The sequence below is a fragment of the Lonchura striata genome, chromosome 3, assembly GCF_050655825.1.
Source record: "Lonchura striata isolate lonStrDom1 chromosome 3, ASM5065582v1, whole genome shotgun sequence".
Classification (NCBI taxonomy): Eukaryota; Metazoa; Chordata; class Aves; order Passeriformes; family Estrildidae; genus Lonchura; species Lonchura striata.
This window is the reverse complement of record NC_140705.1, coordinates 72,064,410-72,075,975: the sequence shown is the minus strand read 5'-3', so window position 1 is coordinate 72,075,975 and position 11,566 is coordinate 72,064,410. Positions and strand designations below refer to the sequence as shown.

Sequence of the window (11,566 nt, the reverse complement as noted above, 5' to 3'; positions counted from 1 at the left end):
GAGGACACACCAGAAACAGCATCTCAGAAGTTGATGTAACCACGCTGCTTCGTGGATCTTCATTTCTGTTGCATGAAAAGTGCCCCTCCCACTAACCAGCACTTACGGAGGTTCCTCTCCAGTCTCCTCTTTATTTTGCAGCCTTCTGTGCTTTCCCAACACTCCTTGCCTTTTTCCTTTGCTCTGCAAGCCAGCATGGCCAGTGTTGAGTGCTATGCAGAGGTGAAAGGTGGCTGCAGGGTCTGCAGGGGCTTGGCCCGAGCTCTCTTGGTCTCAGCAGCAGCAGCACCAGAGCTGCAGCCCCGCTCTCACCTGGGCACCACGAGCCCTCACAGCCTGGCCAGCAGCTCCAGCACAACTAGGAGAGAAGGACAGCCTCTGAGTCTCCTCAAGCTGCTCTCACTTGCACACAAGGCTGGTGAGTATGTGTGTGTTCATCCTAGGAGGGAACCGATTAATTAGGTGATGATGGGAGCAAGAAAGCTCTCATGGCTCTGGGTCTGCCCCCTACCAGATTTTACTGGCATTTTCTGAACACTTCTTTTAGCTCAGTGGGCACAGCTTATATGCAAACAAATACAGTAAGGCTTATTTATTGTTTGGTGTGATGGGAGCCTGGGATTGTGGGATTTTTTTGGTTTTGCTTTTGTTTTCTTAAAAGTATTGTTTCTATTTGTCATTAAGGCTCACTTTCTAATTTATCTTTGCAGGAGTTTATTCTTTTTTTACATCTGCCAATTGCATGTAGCCAGAGATCTCTTCTCTGGCCTGAAAAGGCATCTAAGGCCAACTGGGTTTTTTTCGCGTGTTCTTTCTTGTTTTTCTTTTTCTTTTCAGAGAAGACAACCAGAAAAGATGGGAGGGGAAGAAGGGGGGGATTGCTTGTAAAGAAAGACAAACATATAATTAGCAAAAATAAATACATCATTATTTGGTGGTTTTCATGCATGCCACTGTTTCGACTTCTCATGAATTGGTTCATCCAGATTGTAAAATATTCATATTTATCTGTTACTCTGAAAGAGATGTGATGCCCTGGAGAGGCTAATTCTTGGTTTGCAGATTGTTTACAAGCTGTCAATTGCAATTTGAATATATTTGCAATTCAAAGGGTTGATAAATAACGTAAGTCACATGGCATAGTTTCTGCTTCTGAGCTGCAGTACATCCGTGTGTAAGTAACACTAAGGTAGGCGAGCATTTGTCTCCCCATCTGCCTCTCAAATCACACATTTAATGGAGCAAGCAAACATAATACCCCAGAGTACCTCTGGGACCTCATAATAGTATTCTGTCCTGCCCTGGAAAGCTCTGATCCCATGGCACTGTGTGTGGCCACCTTTCGCTGTGCCCTGTCTCAGTGACAACTCCCACACGATCAGGACGAGAATTCTGTGTTTGCTCTCTCAGGAGCCCAGCACTCCGTGGGACAGCCAGCCAGAAAGGGGTGAAAGGAAAACTATGCCACAGTGACTGCCAGCTTTGTGTGGAACGGGGTGACTGAGAACCTGGCAGTTCTGCTTCATTATTCCAGACTTGTGGGAGTGACTCTCTTCTTTGAGGGATGAATAATCCAATTATCAACACAATACTATTTTCAAATTGCATTTTATAATAAAAATATCAAATACAGCATTCTGTCTCCCATCTTTTCCTCTATATTTGAAGTGAATTTTTTAAGGGCTTCATAAATGAAGAGACAATTTTTGACTATTCCTAGGTAGTGAGATCATTATTTCAAGAAGTAAGACTGCTTTTCATTTGTTTCTTCTTTTTACCAATTTTGTTTCTTGGAATAGATCCCTTTACTCAGAAAGAATTATACTAGAAAATCTTTTCACTTTATCTCCTGGTATAAACAAAAACCTGTCTCTTGTTCTTTTCCTAAAATCATGGTACTAAATTGCATTGTGTATGTCTTGCATGTACATAAATATGCATAGGCACTCTGAGTGTCATAAATCAATAGTTTCAATTAGATATATTGTTCTGCCTTTGCAACAGCTTGTGGCGATTCTCTGTCCTTACATTTGAAGTCTTTTTCTGAATACAAATCTCTTTTCTGTAATGTACCCTCATTATTTCTTATCCTCTGTATTGCAAAATACACATTATTTCCTCTGTGTCAGCCTTTTGTATATTTGTGTCTTCTCAACTTTTATATATTTGTGTTTTCTGAGTCTCATCTCATTTTTGACTGATCTTTTCTGCTAGACAATACTGCACACCAATACTCTCCTTGGGTTTTTTTTGGACTATTTTTAGATGGTTGACATCTTTCTTGAAGTCTGGTCTCCAAGACACAACACTGTATAAGTCAGGACTGTGTACCGTCTTTTACTGTAGAGATGTTTTCCTTTCAGCTTGTATTTGTACAGAAAGTTCCTTTAAAATAACAATTACTTTCCTTTGTCACTACTGATCTGCAACTATTTTTCTTCAGATGATTTAGCCAATTTCTTATGTCTAGTTTTAGGAGGAACTGATAGTTTTTCAGGGTACCTGTCTGGATCACACAGTTTTTGTCATGAATCTTCTCTGGCTGGACTCTCTGGTCTCTATGTGGTTTCGGGCATCAATCAGGTTACAACAAGCTGGGAGGGATCATGATCTTGGGGTACCCTGAGGACACCACCCTGTGTCAAAAGAGTGGGATGGCACACAGCAAAACCAGCTGAGGCTCTCTGGGTCTTGAGGGGGAGGGTGGGATTCTAATAGAAAAAAAGACTACCAAAATCCCAAAGCTGACCAGCTGTCTAAAACTGGAGCTATTCCCACCATAGGGAGAATTACTACAGTTTGTGGTGCCAAAGCACTTATTTCAATAACAAGTGTTCTGTGCGGACACAGAACATTTTCAAGAAAAGTAACCAGTTTGATACAATATCTCTGTGTAGACCATGCCCAAGTCTTTCCCACTCATTTTATGAAGCTCTTTGAACTGTGTCAACCCACTATTAGTGTTTGCCATGTGCACAGAGTCAATTGTTACCCTGAGGAATGGGACAGATGATGACATGCTCAGATAGTAATGCTTTAAATTAAGATTCCTGAATATGCCTCTGATGTATAGAGGTTAATTAAGAAACTATTGTGAGCTGAATTAATACCATTTGCTTATTGAAAACATAAGTCATGAGCATTAACAACAAAGTCATAAATATGTTTCCCTAAGGGCCAGATCCCTCAGCTCTTACTTATTTGAGCAGTCCTTACTGATGTGAGTAGACCCATTGAATTAATTGAGCCTACATGTATGAGATAATTTATCTATATGACAAAGAAGTTGTATTGTTGGGTCCCACACAAGCATTAATCTGAAATGAATATGTTTTTAATGATAAATTGGTATTTAGATGGACTATAATGATTGTTTACATCCAAGCCTTGTCTTAATAAGACTGGTGTAGCTTGCCAAGTAAATAAATCCAGCCTTTTCTTAATAATCAAGTGACAGAGATCAAACAATTACCAATTAAAAGCAGAATTCTGACGTAGACAAAAAGCAAGTGTGAGGTTTCATTAGGTCCATTAGCAATGTATACATTTTTACAGATAGCAGAATGAAAAGCTGGCACATCTTCACCACCAAATTCATGATCCCTGAGCCATTTCTGAGTGAGTTTGCTCCAGAACCAAAAGCAGGGTGAGAGGGAAGGATGCTCAGTTGGGTGGGCAACAACCCAGTACATCCTGCTGTCGCAACCCAAGATGGTCACGCTCTGTGGTATTGCACTCTGTGTGTGCATGTAAAAATACCATATCCCACCCTGCTACATCAGGGGTCTGCTCCTGCCTACTAGCACACCTAGGCAAGCTAAGAGTCACTGAACTCCCACCTCTTAAGCCAAGAGATGAAATCTTCCTGTGGTACTGTGAACAGGAAGAGGTTGCTCCACTGTGCTTGGTTTATCCTGAGTCTGCTGATCAGCATTGAATAATCCAATGGTGGTGGTGCCAGAGGGCACAGAAGACTCCATCTTCTGAAAGATCATCTTGGACTAACCTGCTTCTATCTGTTCCACTGATAAAAAGCCTCTGAGGGAACGCTTCAGTGTTCACAGAGAGTAAATGATGCAAAGAGAGATGCTGTTCCCTTCCCTGTGGTCATGTGTGTGATGCAATCACCATCCACAGTGAGTGACCACGGCTGAGTGACTCCTAAGCAGAGTACTTCTGGCATCAACTGATCCTTAAAAGTCCCATGAAATTTCCCTTTCTATCTTTCTGGGACCAGACACAGCAGCAGCTTCCTTTATCCCTCCAGCTGCACTTGAGTGTTGTGTCAGTGGAGAACTTTTTGGTAAGAAAAATAGTGAGACTTTCCTCTTCCATGCTTTAGCTCAGTCAGTTTGGAGGAGTGGGAGGAAAAAAAAAACCCAACCCTGCTGGATGTCGACAGAAACAGTTCAAATGGCTGTCAACAGCTATAATATTTTCCTTTATTTTTCTCCTCCCTGACTCTATGCATTTTCCCAAAGTTCATCTTGAAATCCTTTTACACTGCAGCCCTTGCTCCCCTTTTCAGTTCTAACAAGTGCCTGAGGATGCAGACGGAAAGGTCTCCTCCAAACTAGAAGAAAGTACCACAGAGCATTTCTAGAGGCTGTCTCTCTTTCAAGACTTCCAGCCCAGGGTCAGATTTCTTGGAAGAAGTTGTAGGAAGTCATAATAAGGCCTTGTTTAAAGACCAAAATAATCCAAAGCTAATTTACCTCAAACCTTTAGCAAAATAACCACTGGAATTGAATATCAACACACACTTTAACATTTTATTTTCTGCATTGGGAAAATAAATAGAATTTATTGCTTCACACTTTGATTTTCTGACATCCTTTAAATCCCTCAAATCCATGTCACTCACCTAAGGGAAACAAATGCAGCAAGAAAAAGCTAAGCAATTCCTACCTGATTTAAAAGCATCTGTGATAAAAGGTAGGGCTGTGATTTGGAGGAGAGACTGCTTTGTGGCATCTATTTACTAACCCCCAAAACTTATTTGCATTGCAAACACTTTCTTTTCCCACCCCACATCAGGGGTATGTAATAAAAATAACAAATTAATGCAGCAAATTAAGTAATAGGAACAAAAGCTTCCTACATGGCCTGGGAAGCTCTAGTATGTTCTAGGATTTTGTAGTTATATCAAAGAACCTAATTTTTATTCTTTTATTCTCTCTCACTCTTTTTTTTTTTTTTTTTTTTTGATTGTCAGCTGTCACATCTGTACCTATGTAGAATGTGTCCTGCCTGGTCCCTCTGTACAGCTGTAAAGCTCCAGACCCATTTTGGTGGCTCCCAGAACAGTCACCTCCTTCTGGGAGCTGCTGAGGTAGAAGCTAATGACAGCAGATATCGTGTTGGATCATCAGGTCACGCTGCCTTTGCTCCTGCTTCAAGCTCCTTCAGAGCAAGTAAACAGAGCGGGCTGTAGACTGGAAATGTGTCCTCTGGTACTTCTGCAACACAAACAGTGTGGGAATGGAAAAAGAGTCTGTTTATCCTCAGAGTGTTTGCAGATGGCAGCTCCTTCCTGCTCCTGCCCTCTGCTGCGAGCCAAACTCCCCAGTGCATCCCCCCAAGGCCACTGCTGGAGACTCCTCTGAGGGGCTCGTGCACTGGCTGCGAGGGAAAGGGCACACAGGGGTTAATTGTAGATGCACCACTCTAGGTAGGATATTGCACAGATGCACCTTGCTGCTACAGAACAGGACACTGGACTTTCCTTAGATCATTTCTGTCCTGTCCCAGGTGACACCAAACACTTTCCTGCCCACTCAGAAGCTGTTTCTGAGAGGAGAGAGACAAGAGAAGAGGTGGACATGACCTTCCCTACACCCCTCTGCTGCATCTCTGGAGCCCACAGGTTCACGGCCTCTTCCCAACCCAGCTAAGCAAGATGGAAACTCCTCTGGGGACACTTGCTGCCTCTCTCTTGTCAGGGACTACTGCCACCCTCAGATCTCTCAGCTAGGCTGTTTGTGGGAACAATTTTCCACTCAGTTCCTTCAGTGATTTGTTACACTTCAAATTTTCCACCAGGCTTAGATACACAGTCAAGCCATGGGAATTTCTGATTTTACCTGTGGATTCCCAGTGTCCTGTGTTGTAAAGGTGGGGATGGAGGAGTGCACAAGTTAGGGCCCCCTAATAAGGTAAAGAGAGAACAACAAAAGAGAAGATTGCTGCGCTGCTGAGAGCCTTGACACCTAAATATTCACGGGGACCACTGTCTTCTTCTTGTTCTCTGACAGACACCTGAGCAGGAGTTCAGGGAGGGCATGGCTGGATGAGAACTGCAGTCTGCACTTGCAAAGTACCATGCTGTGCTCTGATCTCACAAGAGGGAGATGCCATCTCACTCCAAACAGCCCATCTTCCTCCAAGAGCAGTCACTCTTTTTACTGCCAAAGGATGGAAACATGCTTTTATACAGAGTTACTCATCTCACATACCTTAGATACTCCTCTAGGAAGAGGTGAGTTGCTGCAAACCTCTTGCAGAATCCTAGCTAGAAAACTAAGTGCCAGGTTGAAACTAATGCCAAGCCCACCTATGTGGTTTACCTAATCCTGACAAGCCATAACAGAATTTGGAGGCTGCATCTTACTCAAGAGGAAGTGATGGCTACTGAAAACCATTTATGTTTCTTCAGAAGGCTTATTTGCTTTTCAGTGTCAAAGTCACAATTACTCACCCAAACACACCCAGACTACAGCAGTGTGTCACCCCTCAATAATGCACTTCCTCTTAGACACTTGGGGGGCATCCTGCCCTGTCCTAGCTCCCTGCAGCACACCTGACTGTGCCACAACCAGTCTGTGGCTGTTCTCTGTCTCAACACCCTGTCAAAGGGGAGCAGCATAAAATCCCTCACAGGCATATTTTAGATGTGTAATCTGATATGCTTCATAAAACATATCAACACATTTAAAAAGCTATTTCTAAAACTGAAGACCATGAGTCAAAAAATACCAGGGAGTGGAAAGTGTCCCACATGCCAAACAAGAACCAGCACAAATATGAAAGCCAGGGCAGCAGCCAGTGACACAGCAGGAGCTGGTTTTCCCCTGTCCTCTCTTGTATTCCAATGCTTGTAAAATTCTAAACTCCAGTGGGAAACAGAAGAGAAAATGCATGTCAGTATACAATGGAAGGGGGATGTGTGTGCATGATTTTCACAGCATTTAAATTCATTCTTAACTTTTCATGAAGCTTTGGCACTAGCCTGACTTGAACCTGACTCTATTTATAGTAGAGCTGAAACTCCCTTCGAGGTCTTTCCAATCATAACTCCTGGAGTGTTTCTGAGAATTTAAAAAGATCAAAACCTACCCTCCCTCCATCCTGATGCCAATCACCTTTCTAACTGCACATGACAGAGTCTGGCTGTCCTGTTCACAGCTATGGTCTCTAACATTACTTACTAAGCAGAGTGCAAGAGGAGGGTCACAAAGGACTTCTGAAGTTTTCTGGACCTGGGAGGGATGGCTGTGAGGCCAAGGCAGGTCTCAGCTTGCTATGCACAAGCTCACAGCTGCAGACCAGTGGTATTTACCCCACTTTACCACAGCAAGGCTCTCACTCAGAAGCTGCTGAACCCAGATGTCAGTGTTCTCCTTAACTGCAAACTTCTCACAAATGCCAGCTGCACCACCTCCAAGTCAGCAGTTTCAGTGTCAGCCTTCATCAGCTCTTCAGCTTGTCTGTCACAGTATGGTGCAGCTGAAGCATCGACCTCACCACTGGTACTAACTGGGTCATTTATTCCACTACATCAGTTTGCTCAGCTGAGTATAGGAAACAGTGCACTAAAGGTAGAGGATGCTGTGTTTCTTTGCTAACCTTCCAAGGCCATATCAAAACACCAGAGGAGATAGAGAGCAGAAGCAGCAGCAAATGCCTCAAGGTGTCTCCTGGGGCAGCAAAGACATATATTTATATAAGAAACACAATTCAAATCAATCAAAGTGCTTGCATAAGTTGGGTTGTGATTTTTGCAAATATGAGAATTACAAGAGAAACTAGAATTAGGTCAGCAGTAAAGGTTTTGTTTTGTTTTGTTTTTTAGTTTTGCCTGAGAAAATACAGAGGAATCTCTTTCCTTTAAGGCCACAAAGGGTGAGAAACTTACTGGAATCAAGAATTCATTGGTTACCAAAGTTCAGCAGACATTCACATTTAACACTGGGAAGATTTGAGGCTAAGACAAAATCAAAGTAGAGTACAAGTAGCCATAATAGATACAGAGGTGCTTCCGAAGTAAAGATATAACCTTTGTTACTTTGCAATAGTTCAGGTGAATGAATCCTACAAATGCATTTCACAGAAAAGCATAGAATAGCTGAAAGTGAGAAGGGACTCATGGAGACTGCCTAATCCAACCCTCTGCTTGAATAAGCCCAGATAGAGCAGGTTATGAGGACTGAATCCTGTCACATTTTTCATATGTCCAAGAATGCAGACTGCAAAACTGCCCTGGTCAACCTGTGACATGGTTTGACTATACTAACTATGAAAACTTTTTCTTACATTTAAATGAAATTTCCCTGATGTCAGTTTGTCCATTACCTCTTGTGCCATCACTGGACACCACTGAGAAATCTGGCTGCTAATTTACTCCTCCCCTCAGATATCTATGCACATTGATAGGATCACCCCTCTGAGCCTTTTCTTCTCCAGGCTGAACAGCCCGAGAGGTCCTAGGGTCACTCTGTATTTACACCACTGATGTATGGCCTCCAGTAGTACTTCATGCCACTGATAACAGCCTGCTGAGCCAAGCAATTCAGCCACTTCTCAATTCACCTCACTCTCCATTTATCTAGCCCATATTTCATCAGTTTTTTTCTGAGGGTTTTTCAGCCAAGTGTTGAAAACCTTACTGTGGTCAAGATAAACAACTTTGACCACTCTTACCTCACCCACCAAGCTAGTCCTCTCATCAGAGAAGACTATTAGATTGGCCAAACACAGTTTCCCTGTTCCAAATTTGTGTTAACCACTCTTAGTCACCTACTTGTCCTTAATATTTGAAAATTACTTCCAAGAATATTCACTTCATCAACTTCTCAGGGATCAAGGTAAGATTGACCATCCATTAGTGTCTGGGTCCTTCTCCTTACCCTTCTTTGAGTGACATTTGGCTTCTTCCCATCATTAGGAACCTCCCCAGCCACCCAGGGAAGTTCAAAGGCAGTCAAGACTGGCTTTATGATATTGGCCTTTTCCTTTTGTGGACAATGTATCTACAGAAGCTTGTCTTTTATTGTTTCATGTACCTCACCACATTCAATTCCACATGGTCTTGGCTGTTCTAATCCAACTCCTACTTGCACAGCCTCCCTGTATTCCTGTGGGATCACCTGATCCTGCTTCTACATCTTGTGCAGTTCCTTTTTGTGTCTCAGTTTTTGTCAGGAGTGTCTTGGCCATCCATGCAGATCTCCTGCCATATTTGTCTGATTTTCTGACACTACTGTGGACCTGAGTTCATGAGTCTTGAGGAGATCATGCTTGAAAATCAGATCCTTGGGACTTCTCTCCAGTGCTCTCTCCCATGGGCTTTCTCCAAGCAGATCCCTGAAGAGGCCAAAATGTCTTCTCTTAAAGCCAAGGGCGATGATCCTGCTGCTCTTTTGATTCTGCTGCCTCTTCTCAGAATCCTGAACCTCACCATCACATGATCACTGCAGTCAAGCCTGTCCCAAACCTTCACATCCTTCATAAAGGTTTCTAGGTACAAGCCCACCTCCCCTTGTCCCCTTGTGATTGCTCCTCAATCACATGTGTCACAAATTTATCATCACTGCACTCAGAAAACTGCTGGATTCTTATGTACTGTTGTGTTTTCACCCCAGCAGATTTCGGGTAAGCAATTACCTATAAAACTGCGGAGAAAAAACAATTGTAGGAGTATCATGAAAAATTATAGATCCACAGATCAGTGAGCTAAGATGAAACATTTGCAAAGTTTTAGGGAATATGATGAACTTACACTGAACCTTGAGAAAGTATGTACACAGATTCAAAGAGGCCTTGAGCAACCAATATAAATTGAAATGAGAGTCAGGATTACTTTTAAGGAAAAAGTAAAGTAGTGAGGCTGGAGATGTTCCTCAAAGTTTAGTTTAATTTTCACTAATCACAGTAGGTTTATGATGAGAATGCTGGGAGGACCAGGGTCTGAAACCTTCAGCACTAATGAAGACTGAAATTTAAGCGTGAATGTATTCATTCGATTAAGGCCTTTGACTCCAAGAGAAGCTGAGGAATTAAAATAACAGGTTACATATTTCTTGAGTGTTAATCATCTCCTAGCACCTTTAAGAAACAAGTAAACACAGTACACAGTTCTTATTTTACAGTTTAATTCCTCTTTCTTCATATTTAGGGGAAGAGAGGTAGGGAGATTGAGTAACTTGCAAGAACAGGTATTAGCATGTAAGAGTTACTGGCACTTCATTCAAAGCTCATTTCAGATCACACTCCTCTCTGACTATGTTTCCAGAAATCCAATTATAGCTGGCATCAACACCGATAGTTTTTAAAATCTAATTACAATGGAAGGAATGTGGTAGAGTAAATACCTTCTTGTCAGTGTTTGATACCTTGCCCCACAAAATTATCCTGCAGAAGTGAAATTGAAATTCTAGCTTGGATAAAAACACCAAAATCTAGGAATTGTCTGGATGTTGCAAACAGCAGGTAACCAGAAACATCAATGTCCTGAGCTGGGTGTGGGTCCAGCGGGGAGCCACCAGGACCGGGTGAGATAAACCATACATTGCATCTGCAGGTTACAGCCAATTTTTTTCACAAGCACCAGTGAAGGAACAAGAAAAAGCTTCAAAGGCAACTTGGAAGGGTCTAAAGTGTGTGTAGTGCATAAGGAAAAGGAACTGAGATTGCACTAAAGGCACATTTCATATTTAGAAGAATATTTATTGGGAAAAAAAAAAAAAAAAAAAAAAAAAAAAAAAAAGCAGAAATATCCACAGGACCCACCAAGCATTTACTACCAATATCAGATAGTAACAGCAGTGTGTTTTGGTACCACAAGAGAATGATAAACAAAACCTACATTTTATGATGGTTTGTATGTGAAAGTCCCATGCTAGGCAAAGGGGAAAATGAGAATCCTTTCATGTGCAGTGAGCAGAGACTGCTTATATGCATCTTTGAATCATAATTTTAAAAGAGAGAGGAATAAATGAGACTGCCAGGGGAAGGATTAAAGAATGATATAAAAATGAGTGAAATAAAGTATCTGTGATGAAAATCCATCAAAATGTCCTAATATTGGATCCTTTGACACTGCTAAAATTTTTTCATGGGCTTACTGGAAACATTCAGAGAGACAGAAAAAAGCATTTTTCTACAGGAAAGACACTTGAGGAGGTATGGTTAAATACACATTATTCATTTCTTTGCCATAGCCTGGATTTGAAGATGGATGGATGGATGGATGGATGGATGGATGGATGGATGGATGCTGCAGAAAAGATAGGATTTTAATGCTACCTAGACAGAGGCCAGCCAACATGTCCCAAGCAGGGAGGAAAGA

At 42.1% G+C, this 11,566-nt stretch overlaps 1 long non-coding RNA gene across 1 annotated transcript; it reads left to right on the top strand.

Annotated features, from left to right (window-relative positions):
* The first annotated feature begins 289 nt into the window (after window positions 1–289).
* LOC146767937 (uncharacterized) lies at window positions 290–10,991 on the top strand. The gene is made up of 2 exons (XR_014953824.1): window positions 290–418; window positions 1,411–10,991. It is a non-coding gene; the product is annotated as an uncharacterized LOC146767937 (long non-coding RNA).
* The last annotated feature ends 575 nt before the right edge of the window (window positions 10,992–11,566 follow it).